This window comes from Schistocerca gregaria, chromosome 1 (genome assembly GCF_023897955.1).
Source record: "Schistocerca gregaria isolate iqSchGreg1 chromosome 1, iqSchGreg1.2, whole genome shotgun sequence".
In the NCBI taxonomy this organism is placed as follows: domain Eukaryota; kingdom Metazoa; phylum Arthropoda; class Insecta; order Orthoptera; family Acrididae; genus Schistocerca; species Schistocerca gregaria.
In genome coordinates, this window is record NC_064920.1 from 227,019,126 (window position 1) to 227,034,040 (window position 14,915).

A 14,915-nucleotide genomic window follows, 5' to 3' on the forward strand; every position below is an offset into this window, starting at 1 on the left:
AAATAAATGCCCACAGACAGAAGTCAGACAGATGCAAAACACTTGCTTTGATATTTTTCAGCGCTACCCAAACAAACTGTGACAAAAACAGTTGCTAACAAGATTGAAACTTCCTGGCAGATTAAAACTGTGTGCCCGACCGAGACTCGAACTAGGGACCTTTGCCTTTTGCGGGCAAGTGCTCTACCAACTTTTTTTTTTTATCAAAATTTAGGCAGTGGCGGGGATCGAACCCGGGCCCTTAGGATTCACAGTCTGTCACGCTGACCACTTTTTTTTTCCTGATCCTTTTTTTTTTCATAGTACAAAATAGTACACAAGAAAACGACTTATTGGGAAAAGTCTTACAAAGCTTCACCTTTGTGGTGCAGAACATAACAATTAAGCTCAAATTTTACACTTCAAATGGAAAATAAAAATATTACAAAAAAAGAAAAGAAAAAATCAGTCTGTGCATAAAATAACCTCCCACCTTTTTGGTTACTTTCATGGAAATGCGATGACAAAGCCACAAAACTGAAGTTGTACTAAGGCACTTATGCAAATAACATGTACAGAAATATGTCAATGAATACTTAAAGAAAATGGTGTTTCTACACACACTCATTATTAAGCTCAACAAAAATATAATCACAGCCTACAATGCTTATTTCACAAACTACTAACTACATTTTTTTTTGAGAATGCATAAAAAAAAACAAGGCAGCCATGCGCAAAAAGTTGCCAATAAAGTGAACTAAAAAGGGCCATCTTGCTCGCCGCGGTCACATTGCTAGGCGGGCGGCCAGGAACGGGCGGTCGTCATTGCATTGGACATCACCAGCCACCAATCGTTGGAACGCCCGGGGCCGCTGCACACAGTCAGAGACTGTTTCTGTTACCATAGGGGAATCGTGGAAAGATCACATCTACAAGTTAATGTCTTCTCACACCCGGCACACCCCAGCTGGGTGGTGGGTCCATGAATGACGAACCCAAATAGTTCGCAAAAAGGTTCCGGTAATCCTGTCTGTTCGTTAAGACCAGAAACTCGTCGATCATATAGTACCATAAATCGAGGACGTCTTTGTCTCCATCGCGGTATATGTAGTGTATCGCCATTCCTCGTACCCAATTAACCGCATTCATCCGGGTCATAGGGAAATAGACAGCGTCGGGATGAAAGAGTTCTTGGGGTAAAATTGAAACGTAGGGGCGGCGGAGCAGGAAAGCCAGGATCTGGCGGATCAGTTTCCAGCACTCACGTGCGGGGCCACAGTTCAGTCTATGTTCGTCCGTGTCTAACGTCGTGCAACGGGGGCACACAGGGTCGTCAATTAGGTGAATGGCATGCAGCCGTTGTCGGGTTGGAAGTTTCTCGTTAACGACCACATACCACGTCGACCGCACGAAAGTAGACAGGAACGGCGCGTGGATGGCTCGCCATACTCGTGGCCAGTCGACCGTAGGGTGGCGCCGTACAATGTCGTTATCCGGAGTCCAGTGCTGGAGAGCACTATAATAAGTCTTCGCTGTCGGATTCCGTGTCTCCAATATAACCCGCAACACATAGCTATGCTCTACGAAAAACGTTCTAATGTGTGACAGCGAGGGCGATAAATGTCCAACTGGTACCGGTGGGTACAGCGTACGTGGGGCCACTTCTTCAATCAGTAGGCCGGGGAGACTGGCTGTTGGTGAAAGCCAGAGTCGCCTCATGGAACGGAGATACAGTGCCAGCGCTCTGTGCTTGACGTGAGTGAGTCCAACACCGCCTTTGTCGAAGGGTAAAGTAAGCGTAACAAAACGGATCTTGAAAACAGCACCATCGTTCACCACGTGTCCAAACACTGCCTGTATCCTGGAAGCCATCGTGTCCGTTATCGGCAGTACATGGGCGTAATGGTTAAGGTGAGAAGCCATGTACACATTAACGTATTGGGCGCGTTGCAAAATGTTCAATGATCTGAATTTATTGAGACGAGCCTCTAAACGGAGTCGTCGTAAGACCATACGATACGTAAAGGCCGCCGTGCGTTGTATTTGTCGATGGAGTGATATCCCTAAACACTTGAGCATCGGGACCTTTGTCAGAGGTACGGCCAGACCTGCAGGCATTCCTCGTCCTACCTCCATGTAGCGTGATTTCCGAAGGTTGAGCACACTGCCTGCCACCACCCAATACTGGTGGAGCCAGGAAAACGCCGTGTGTATTTCGTCACCAGACCGTGCTAAGAACATCACATCGTCGGCGTATGCACCACATCGAAAGGTTACGGAACGGAGGGTAAGTCCTTCTAAGCGTCGCCGTAGTCCGTGAAGAGCTGGTTCGAGGGCAACAGCGAAGAGCATGGCAGAAAGAGGACAACCCTGCCGGACGGACCTGTTGACACGGACGGGGGCGGACCGACAGCCGTTGATCATAATCCTCGTGACAGCCCCATGGATCAATCGAAGCACAACAGACGTCGTCAGACGCGGGACACCGATGTGTTCCATAACAGTACGCAGGAAACCATGGTTAACGCGGTCGAAAGCATGGTCGAAGTCCAGCGCAACAAGAGCGCCTTGGAGGCGGCAAGTTTGCATGAGCGCCACCACGTCTCTATAGGTGCTTAAAGTCGTAAACACATTAGTGTCGCCCCCGAGGCAGGTTTGATCAGTGTGAATGGCCGCCATTACCGTAGGTTTGAGCCTCTCACGGAGCATGCGTGTCAATAGCTTATAGTCAGTGTTTAGCATTGTCAACGGGCGAAAATCAAAAGGGCGACGGCCTCCGCCGGGTTTGGGCACAGGGATCAAGAGACCCTCAGTAAAGTCAGATGGTACCTGAAAATCGGCGTCCAGGAGTTCACTGTACATCCTGACCCACATTGGGCCCATGAGATCAAAGAACCGCCTGTAAAATTCAAGAGGGAGGCCGTCAGGGCCAGGCGTTTTGTTGGGAGAGCCACGCAACAGAGCCTCTCGCAGTTCTTCCAAAGTCACCGCCGACAAGAGCGTAGCATCATCTTGTAGGTTCCGAGAGACTGGTAGGTCAGATAGGACTTCCCTGACCCCTACATTCATGTGGTACTCCCTCTCGTAAAGAAGTTTATATGACTGTGTGAACGCTCGGACGATATCCATTTGTGCGTCAACGCGTCGCCCGTCCTCCGTCTCAACCTCGGTAATGAGCTGCCTCTTGCGTCTTCGGCGTTCTTGAATGATATGGTGGAGGGAAGGTCGTTCACCACGAACATCATCAGTCGTCCTCGCTCGCACCCGCACACCCGCAAGACGTATGGCGTTGATACGAAGCAATTGTGCCTTGACGCGTTGTACTGCTGATTGTCGCTCTGGCGACGGCGGTTGTACAGCCAGTTCGCGGAGCGCAGTATAGTAAAAATCAGTAGTCGCAGTATACCAGCGCGCTCGGTCGCGTCCATAGCTGACTAATGTTCGGCACAGTGCGGGTTTTGCACACCGTAACCACCATTGAAGTACAGAACGGTAGGCGGGTAAACGCCGGTGGCAATTGCTCCATGTGGACTCGACTGCGCGTCTGCAATTTATCTCATCAAGAAGGGCCACATTGAGGCGCCACGGACCCCTACTTCGGCGGACGCGCTGGCGGGGAAGGGTGAGAGTACACACATATGCGAGGTGATCCGTGAACGCTGCCGGCCACATCTCAGCGTCGACAACGGCCGATCGTAGGCCGCGGGTGACGTAGACTCGATCCAAACGGCTCGCGGAGTGACTAGTAAAGTAGGTGTGTGCTCGACGGTCGCCGTGTTGGATGATCCAGGTGTCCAACAAGGCCAAGTCCTGTACAAGTGCCTGGAGTGCCGGGCAGGTGGTATAGTGTGGCTCCTGGTCGGATGGGCGGAGCACACAATTAAAATCGCCGCCTAGTACCAAGTGGTCGGTATTGCCCTGTAAGAGCGGGGCTATATCTTCGGCAAAAAAGGTGCGCCGTTCTCTCCTTTTGCCGGAGCCTGAAGGAGCATATAAGTTCACCAGACGTACTGTACCAATCGTGAGTGCGACCCCCCGGGCCGACGGTAAATAGGAGACATCAGTGGCCATTATCCCTTCCCGCAGTAGAATCGCCGTACCTCCGCCGCCCACATCTGCAGGCATAGTGTAGGCGTCATATCCGTAGGCATCGAGACAGAGTCCTGATCGGACTTCTTGAAGGAAAACAACGTCCAGATTCGCAGCGCGTAACGTATCCTTCAGCATACGGGTCTTGACATCAGATGTAATGCCATTGACGTTGATCGTGGCGAGGCGGTATGCCTGGTCCATCAAGTCTCGGGAGGTGACCATGGTATGACAGGAGGGCAGTAGTCGTGACGTGGAGCGCCGGTCTTGAGAAGTGCTAGGCAGCGACGAGAGGTGCTCATGCCGTCCTAGGCGTCTGTCGCCGGCCGCGTAGACGCTGCCATCGGCATCGGTGCATCGTCTTGGTTCTGAAACGCATCCTGCAACTCCATCTCCTGCGCCCAGTCGCCCAGGGACGTTGACACCACTGGATCTCGAGAGGCAGACGGAGGCAAGTGTGCATCCCCGGTGTCGGAGCTGCGGTGATCTCCCGCATCCCCATGTGGTCCAGACCCAGCGGTAGTGGGAGGAGACGTCGAACCGTGTGAGACGGTAGGGTCGCCTGTGTCGGCGCGGTGGAGTGGTTGATGCACCTCGTCATCCAGCGGTGTCGCCTCGGGCTGTTCTACGTCGTCGGTTGTCTTGCGCCGCTTCTTATGACGCTTGGGTGATTTCTGCTTACGCTGCCGCGCCTCTGTTTCCGACGTAGGGCAAGGGGAGGACGCTGCATCCTGTGCTTCAACTTCCATCGCACCGTCGGCGAGCCGTTGTGACGGTGCGCCGGGGTCCGTCGAAAGGACATCAGTAGCATCAGCACTGAAAGACGCTTGGGGCTCCGTGGAAGCTACTGCAGGGTCCTCCAAAGCTCGCACCAATACAGTGGGGTCGTCATATACAGCTGGCGTCTCCCGTCTCGCCGCCGCAACATACGTAATCGGCAGAGAGGTCGGTGTCGACGGACGAATCTGGTCGGTCGAGGGTGTCTGCGCGAGACGGCGTTGCAGGCATTCGGTACGTATGTGTCCCGTCTGGCCACAACCGGAGCAGGTTCTCGGCTGACCGTCGTAAATAATTATTTCCCTGCAACCAGCGATCGTGAGATACGAAGGAATATGGCGATGCAGGTCAATACGGACTTGTCGCACCCCGTTAAGGACAGGGTAGGTGTCGAAGGTCTTCCATTTTTCGGCCGTGTGGCCGAGAACTGTTCCATAGGGTCGAAGAGCAAGGGTGACCAAATCCGCTGGAACTTCAAAACCAACTCAGCTACCGAAGCACGACTCACGTACGGTGCTCACACCTTTACTTTTGCCAGTATCCATCTTCTACCTTCTGCCAGGTAGTTTCATATCAGCGCACACTCCGCTGCAGAGTGAAAATTCTCATTCTGGAAATATCCCCCAGGCTGTGGCTAAGCCATGTCTCCGCAGTATCCTTTCTTTCAGGAGTGCTAGTTCTGCACGGTTCGAAGAAGAGCTTCTGTAGGGTTTGCAAGGTAGGAGATGGATACTGGCAGAAGTAAAGCTGTGAGTACCAGACGTGAGTCGTGCTTCGGTAGCTCAGTTGGTAGAGCACTTGCCCGCGTAAGGCAAAGGTCCCGAGTTCGAGTCTCGGTCGGGCACACAGTTTTAATCCACCAGGAAGTTTCATATCAGCGCACACTCCGCTGCAGAGTGAAAATTCTCATTCTGCTAACAAGATTATTTACTCCATCGTATGGAAAATCAGTTTTCCTTCAGTAATGTTTTCTTCACATTACATATTTAAGTCTTGTCAGTCAAAATGAAAGTGCATGTACTTACTAGGAGAAAAGAAGTACAACGTGGCGCGTTACTGTGAAGTAATGCGTTTTAGGCCCACATGTTGCACAACTGTAGACAGGTATCTCTTTACTTAGTTTTAATCGGGAACTTAACTGTAGAGCGGTGAACTGACCAACCCTACCACAACTTCTTCTAATTTTAAATTCTTTCTGATTAATTCTGTAACTGTTTGCAGGTTCGCCTCGTCCGAAGAAGAATGAGCTAAGAAAAGAAAAATTGTTTTTCTCTATAGTCTCCACATGAAAACGACGTAATATAGTTGTTGATTTTGTTCGTAGTTCAGACAAAATTTGGCACTCCAATCCAAAATGTTCAAATGTGTGTGAAATCTTATGGGGCTTAACTGCTAAGGTCATCAGCCCCTAAGCTTACACAGTACTTAACCTAAATTATCCTAATGACACACACACACACACGCCTATGCCCGAGGGAGGACTCGAACCTCCACCGGGACCACCCGCACAGTCCATGACTGCGGCGCCTGAGACCGCTCGGATAATCCCGCGCGGCAATCTGGCACTCAGCGAAGCTCTGTGGATCACTGGTGTTCGCGCTATGAGGTATATTTGAAATTTAAAGTTTGGATGGAACCTGCCCTCCTATCTTTCTTGGTCTCTCTGAGGTTAGCATATTTGTGACCAGTCCCATGCTCGTAAGGCCGGCACGTACTTTCCAGTGGATCACCTTCACAATGGGACAAACAGGTATATTTGTTTTTAGAGGGTAACCAGTATCAGATGTGGGACAATAGTTTGATTCTAAGAATCAAATCAAGTCCTAGTTTAATATGTCATTTATTTACTGCAAGATACGACCCATATCACATTAAAATGATAGACAATAAGTTTCCACGGTATCAACATAAAGCCTACAATATTGACAGAAAAACTGCTGCAGCACAACGAACACAAACTCACGTAAACTATTGAACACAAAGTTCTCTAGAAATTCAGTTTAATCATGAATGTCCTGCTAACACAAAATGCTTCGTTTTGTCGTTTTGAATTATAACTGAATCATTTCTGTATGTTTCAACAGGTAGAATTAGTTCTTCTTCTTCGTTTAGTGATAATGAAATACAAATTCCCTATATTAAAAATTTTATAAGTAGCCCACGCCTTTATGTCTCTTGGACAGGATTGGGTACAATTCAATAACAGCATGTGATCAGTTTTATGGCTTTTTTTTTTTCTTTTTTGTGTAAGAGTGAAATCTCAGCGGTGTAGTATATGCTGAGAGGCGACACAAACATGTGGTTCGTCAGGAAGGGCAGCAGGATTCTCAGTAGTTGCAAGCGGAACAGTCCGGATGACTGACTGAGCAGGACTTCTAACATCAGTCAACATGGTCTACCTGTGCTGATACTGAGAATGGCTGAAAGCTAGAAAAAACTACAGCCGTTATCTTTCCTGAGCACATACAACTCTACTGATGGCGTCCGCTTGAGTAAAATATTCCCAAGATAAAATAGCCCCCATGCAGATCTCTGGGAGGGGCTACTCAGGATGATGTCGTCATCAGAAGAAACAAAAGTGTATTCCGTGGGTCGTAGGGTGGAATGATAGAGCCGTTAACTGGGGAGGCAGTTTAGAGAATTTGAAAAGAGGAATGGGTAAGTTGAAGTTAGGTGAGGTTCAGTGGCAAGATGGACCGGACTTCTAGTTGGATGAGTACAGGGTTACAAATACAAAATCAAATAGAACTAAAGCAGGTATATGTCTTATAATTAATAAGAAAACAGGAGTGCAGGTAAGCTACTTGCATAGTGAATGCACTATCGCGTCTATCATGACATGAAGACAACGTAATCCAGCACCATAGTAGTCGTATAAGCTTATAAGCCATTTAACGCCGCAGACGATGAAGAGATTCAAAGAAAACGAGAACAGATAAAAGAAATTATTCAGAGAGTTAAGGGAGGCAAAAATTTAACTGTGATGAGGGGCAAGAATTCGTCAGCAAGAAAAGGAGGAGAAGGAAAAATAGTAGGGTAATATTGTCTCGGAATTTTGCTCGGAGCATATTTTCATCACCGCTGTCAGTTGTTTTAAGAATCATGACAGAAGTGTGTGTACATCGAAGAGACCTGAAGGAATTGGAATCTTTCAGCTTGCTTGAATACTGGTCAGACAGGTATTTCGGAATTATATTTTAAACTGTAACACATCTCAGGGGCAAATGTAGACTCTGACCATAATTTATTGGTTATGAACTATTTGAAGGAACCAGAGGTTGCTGAGACTTTCAAAGGGAGCATTAGGCAAAGATTAACTGAAACTGGGGCAAGGAATACAGAAGAAGGCGAATGGGTAGCCTTGAGAGATGAAACGTTCAAGGCAGCAGAGGATTAAACAGGATAAAGGACAAGACTCAGCAGTAATCCTTGAGTATCACAGGAGATACCTAATTTAATTGCTGAAAGAAGAAAATGCAGAAGTGTAGCAAATGAAGCACGCGAAAGGAAAAACAGACATCGGAAAATGAGACTGACAAAAGTGCAAAATCGATAAGCAGGAATGGCTACAGGAGAAACTGAAATCTGTAGAAGAATTTTTAAGTAGGTGCAGATTAGATACCGTCTACAGGAAAATGAGAGAGTCTGTTGAAGAAAAGAGAAGCAGTTGTATAAACATCAGTAGCTCAGAAGGGAAACCAGTACTACGGAAAGAAAGGAAAGCTGATAAGTGCAAGGGATATATGAAGGGGCTATACAGGGGAAATTAACGTGAAGGCAATATTATAGAAGAGGAAGTAAATAGTAGATGAGATACTGCGAGAAGAATTTGACAGTACTAAAAATCTATGTCGAAAGGGGGCATCTGGAGTAAACGATTTTCTCTCTGGACTACTGCCCTTGAAAGAGAGGCCATGGCAAAACTATTCCACCTGGTGTGCAATATATGCGAGACATTGAAAATATCCTCGGATTTGAAGAAGAATGTAATAACTCGAATTTCAAAGAAAGTAGTGCTGACAGGTGTCACATTACCAAACTATCAATTTATTAAGACAATCCTGATAAACAATGACACGCATTATTCAGAAAATGGAACAACTGGTAGAAGCCAATCTCGGATAAGGTGAGTTTGGATTCTGGAGAAACGTAGGAACATTGTAGGCAGTACTGACACTACGACTTCTCTTAGAAGATAGTTTAAGGAAAAGGAAAACTACTTTTATAGCATTTTTAGACTTGGAGTAATCTTACGACAGTGTTTATATCACCCTAACTCTGTGAATAATCATACATTTTCTACGTGCTTTGCAAAGTTCGTTTTATTAGTTGTGTTGAATATTATTCTTGTAAATATGTTGTCAAGTTACAAATGCTATTTGTTATTTAAGAAAGAGAATACATATGAAATTTTAACACTATGTAAGTAGACACTCTGGCCTAGTCAGGGAGAAGATTTTGTCAAAGAGTGTAATAAATTGCAAATGTGTTATCGCTGGGCGTGCGAGCGCGCCAAAATAGTAGCAGTCAGGAGGCGAGAGGAGACGATTGGTGTCGTTGGTTGTGTGTGTTCGCTGTGCAAAAGTGCGGAGGTAAAAAGTCTGTTTCCGAAGGGCGGAGCGTGAAAACTGAAGTGGTTGGTTTGGCGGATGTTTAACATGGGCAACCTAAGGCACTTACTGGACGCAGTACAAATGCAAGAAGAGTAATTCACATAACATCGACAGTGCTGTAGGCCCTTGTTAATGGCTATGGTATGGCAAGAAGATCAACCTGTGCTCTATTTTACCGTTAAATGAAGCCACTTGACAGACCAACGGCATCATAAAGTGAAGTAAAACCTAGACTTTTTATAACTAGAAGTGCAATAGGCTGACCAGCGTAGTTGGGATTTCATTGCTTAAATAACATCGTTCTCGTGCATGTTGTTACATAAATAATTTTCCCGAGTTATCATCCAAATAGTATTCATCCTATCCCTTTGTACGAACGGAGATAATCAGAAGGTGAACCGAAAATGAATTGAACATTAATTTAGTAGATTATCAAAACATAATTTTCCAACTTTTGGACATTTACGTAATAATTAAATCTTTGGCTGCAGTATGAATGATGTCAGAAATGGAACGACGCAAAAGCCAGTATTAATATTTTGCTAAAAATAGAGTAACCTCCATGATTAAAAAAAATTGGTAGTAAAACTTTGCGAAACTTGGATACTGAATTTCTTTGTCAAAACACAGTTCTTGTTCATTTTTGCGGCATAATTTATAATTTTTATTACAAAGAAATATCTGACTAACTGTTAGGTAAATGACAGTCCTTAGTACTGAGTAAATTCAAACAATCTTTCTGCTTGCTACAAAACGACAGTCACTATTACGGTGAGTAACGTAACAAAAAGATTCAGTTCACAGTCTGTAAACAATCTTACTTTAATTGATCTTTGAAAATTAATATAATATGTAGGATGTGTTTACGATTGGATTATTATTTGACTACTGCGACAAATTTTGTATGGAGTACTTGAAAGAGTGCGTTAGATACAGTTCCTACGCTATGACGCCAATAACTAGTGTAAGATTGCTTACGAGTATAAAGGTCAGTTTCAATTTAATTATTCTTGTTCCGGTGAGGAACATACTTCGAAAACCATTTTTCCAAATTTTCCTCTAACTAGTATTAAGTAAACATTAGGTCCCGTAATAAAAATATATATAGTTAACTAAACTTTGTCTGTAATCATCATTGCTGAAGTACTGAGCAGAAACGATTCAGTTATAACTTCATCTACTTCTCTCGGTTTTGCCTTGTTCTATGGATGCATTTTCCCCACAGATTATGGACTTCAGGTACACGGTCATATAGAAAAGCCAAATTAGCCGGAGAGATAGTAGGGGGGCTATGTTGACTGGAATACACTCTTTGGAATTATGAAGGTATCACGGCAAAATACAGGGGCGAAGAGCTACATACAGCTTCCACAGAAAGTGGGCGGCAGTTAACAAGTGTCGAACGGCGTGAAAGGGAAGCAGTGGTTGAGAAAGGGGTGGAGGATTGTACGCTATCAACGATGTTCTTCAGTCTGTAGGCTACATTGAGAAGGTAGCAAATTAAAGCAAAAAACATTGATGATGATGAGGTCCCATACTCCGAGGAGCGTAGGGTATGATGCGTGAGACCTGCACCCCCGACTAGCCAAGGTCCTAGCGGAGGTGGTTTTGCCATTGCCTTCCTCCGACCGTAAGGGGTATGAATGATGAAGACGACACAACAACACCCAGTCATCTCGAGGCAGGGAAAATCCCTGACTCTGCCGGGAATCGAACCTGGCATCCCGTGCGCTGGAAGCGAGAACGCTACATCAAGACCACAAAAAACATTAGAATATGAATTAAAGTTCAAGGAGAGGAATTATAAAATATGAGTTTTGCCCACGACAGTGTAATTCTGACACATACAACAGAGGACTGGGAAAAGCAGCTTGACTGAATGGACAGCAGCTTGTACAGAATGGACAGGATCTTAAAAGGAGGTTATTAGATGAACAATCAGAAAAAAAGCAAAAAGAGTGTAATGAAATGTAATCGAATTAAATGAGGCAATGATGAGGGGATTAGATTAGTAAAGGAGATACTAGAAGTAGTAGACAGGTTTTACTGTTTGTACAGTAAAATATACGGTGATGACAGAGATAGAGATGATATAGAATATAGACTGACAATGGCAAGAAAAGAGTTTCTGAAGAAGAGAAATTTGTTAATATCGAATACAAATTTAGGTGTTAGCGAGTTTTTCTGATTTTTTCATCTGGAGTATAGCCTTGTATGAAAGTGAAACAACGTGGACGTTAAGCAGAAGAGAACAGGAGCTATTTGAAATTTGGTGCTAGGGAAGAATGCTGAAGATTAGATAGGTAGATCACATAACTCATGAGGAAGTACTGAACTGGGAAGCAAATTGTGGGATAACTTGACTAAAGGAAACGATCGGTTGACTGGGCACATTCTGAGACATTAAGGAATCATCAATTTCGTATTGGAAGGAAGTGTGTGTGTGGGGGGGGGGGGGGGCGAATAATGAAGAAGGAGATCAAAAGACCATATAGTAAGCAGGTTCAATGAATGTGGGTTGCAATAGGTATTCGGCGAAGAAGAGGCTTGCACAGAACAGAGTAGCATGGGGAGCTGCACCAAACCAATCTTCGGAGTGAAGACCACAGCAACAACAAAAGTGAAATAAGCTAAGTGAGATGATGTTTAAACGACGTTTTACCACTGTAAGAAATGAAAGATGACAAAAATTGTGTCACGTTATTAAAATAGTTAGGAAAACCTTGGAACAGTATACACGGCATTAAAGCCAAATATAGAATATTTAATTATTGTTCAAACAATTTCCATTTCATTCGTGTCAACAGGTGAGAATTTTTTGTTTTATTAGCAAGAAAAATCATGTACAAGTTAAATCTTACGTAATATTAGAAATTCATTAGGTTATAATAGATATCTCAACATTTTCGATCTTAGCAATTGATTTCAAGGATCTTCCTTAAAAAATCTCAAATCTTACGTAATATTAGACACTCATCACGTTATAATGGATATCTTAGCATTTGCGACCTTAGCAATTGATTTCAGCGAACTTCCTGTTCATATCACCAAATGATCTTTAAAAAATCACGCATTCGGCTGTCACATGAGCGCTGGGAGAATGCTGTACATTCCTTGCACTGTCACACCATTCAGAAGGAAAATTACGGTAAGAATCTCATCACGTGAGAATGTGGGATTTTCTACCGATGTTAGTTCAGATAAAGGCTACCTTGTTCAGTTAAATTACAAGAGACGTTATCTGGGTGAAATTAAAACCTGTACTGTAAGACTGCTAATCTGAAACGCTCCTGTGAAAGCTAAAAGATAAGACAGAAACTTTTCCCCATTAGAGTAGTCAGTCTTGGATGAATATTACGAATAAATAGAGTTAAACTAAAAAACTATATATATCTCGATGAGGCCCTGAAGACTACGCGACCCTTTACCATAAAGCGTCGTGCGGATATGGTACGCCGGCAGGGGTGGGCGAGCGGTTCTAGGTGCTTCAGTCTGGAACCGCGCGACCGCTACAGTCGCAGGTTCGAATCCTGCCTCGGGCATGGATGTGTGTGATGTCCTTAGGTTAGTTAGGTTTAAGTAGTTCTAAGTTCTGGGGGATTGATGACCTCAGATGTTTAAGTCCCACAGTGCTCAGAGCCATTTGAACTTTTTTCTTTTATATGGTACGCAGGAACATTGGGTCAGTACACCGCTCTCCCGTCCGTTGTTAACGTTTAGACCTTGAAGCCGCTACCTCTCAGTTAGGTATCCCCTCAATTGTTCTGAGAGCACCATGTTTCAATTTTCCAACCAAGTAACAATCCTGGACAGTACTGGGAACTGAGCCCGGGACTTCCGGATGAGAATAGGACGTGCAGACTACTCTGCTACGGAAATAAACCTACCTATAATTACAAACGCTGAAGTCGCGCGCGTTGGAAATTGAATTGTTTTATTGACTACGCTACTGTTACACAAATTTGAATTTATGTTAGCCATAAAATTAATCTAAGATGGCCTTATTTATTGGGCTAAATTTGCATTTGAAATATTCGTATTATGTCGTCATATCGCAAACCAGCAGAAAAATGCTCCTATAGCAGCACAAAAAAGTCGAATATGCTCCTGTTTAGAAGACTCTCACCGAAAAGTGGGGTACCAGCTGCCAAATTCTACCTTCCTCAGCACCTTTAAAATTTTCCCAACAATTTTGACATGCGAACATATTTGCGCTCTTTTTAACGCGTAGCTCACCTCTCACTCCCACAAACTCCCATAACTGTAGCTCACTTACTCACATCTACTAGGCCATCGCTGCAAATCGCTCATACCCATCCACTCCCATTCGTCGATTTTCACTCACTCGTTCGTCCCAACTCTTTCTCAAAAGCTCTTTGTATCTCTGTAACTGTCGCTGTCCCTGTCTCACAGCCATAGTCGCCTTCTTTCTGTCCAACTACTCCTGTCTTCTCTCATTGTAAATGTCTCTCTATTGCCGCCTCTTACTGCTACTATCTCATTCACTCCTTCCCACTGCTACTATCTCTTCTCGTTACGACTAGCTCCTCGTAAGCGTCGTATACTCTCTCTCTCATTATCACTTGCTCCCAACCACTTCCACTTCCTCCTTCTGTTTATTCCCCTCCTACTTCCACTGTCCCCCTCACCCCCTTCGTAGCACTGTTCTGTCACTGTCAACTACTTTCCACTCCCATTATGTCTCTCTCTCTTTCTCTAAAAAAGCGTCACTGTATTCTTCGCTCTTTCTATACCACAACCACTGTCTACTGTACTCCAGAATTTATGACTTTCCGTCTCCTTCCCACTGTCACTGTCTCTCTCACCATAATCAAGCGCGAATCTGATGCCAAAATTTTTTGGAAAATTTTTTAAGGTGTTAGAATGCGACAGCTGTTACTGCACTTTTCAGCCAGTCTTTTCAAAATGTCCTAATAAAGGTAATTTATGGGGCATTAAATTTTGACAATTACGTGAAACTGATATAACGCAAAACTAATTTTACGCCTCAGACCGGATTTTACATGCACGAAAATTTTGCGTGTGCTTCAGTACTACAACATGAAGTTGCCAGACCCTTCTGATGATAACGGAGACACTTATTGCGTTCTCCGGGTTCTAACTGGATGCAGAAATAATAAATAAAGCAATTCAATACTTATAAACATATGCACAAGTTCGGAAAGTTGTCTCAATCGTTACCAAATTGCTACAGTACTTTATTATCTAAATCGCTTGCTGAGGTACCCGACATCGCTCAGGACGCTGATATGAGATTGTGTGGTAGCTGGAATATAAGCATAAAAAATTTTAACGGAAACATATTCTAACAACTTACAATGATTGTTAAAGCATAAGAGGTAAAAACGTATTCAAACTATTTGCAATACTTGTTTATAACCAACATTTTAAAAAAAATGGCTCTGAGCACTATGGGACTTAACATCTTAGGTCATC

At 44.5% G+C, this 14,915-nt stretch overlaps 1 protein-coding gene and 1 non-coding gene across 2 annotated transcripts in view; one reads left to right on the forward strand and one right to left on the reverse strand.

Moving 5' to 3' along the window:
- The window catches only part of LOC126340263 (uncharacterized), a 175,253-nt gene that overhangs the window by 103,257 nt on the left and 57,081 nt on the right, over window positions 1–14,915 (reverse strand). The gene's annotated exons all lie outside the window — the stretch shown is intronic.
- Trnat-cgu (transfer RNA threonine (anticodon CGU)) lies at window positions 5,616–5,690 on the forward strand. The gene has a single exon. It is a non-coding gene; the product is annotated as a tRNA-Thr (tRNA).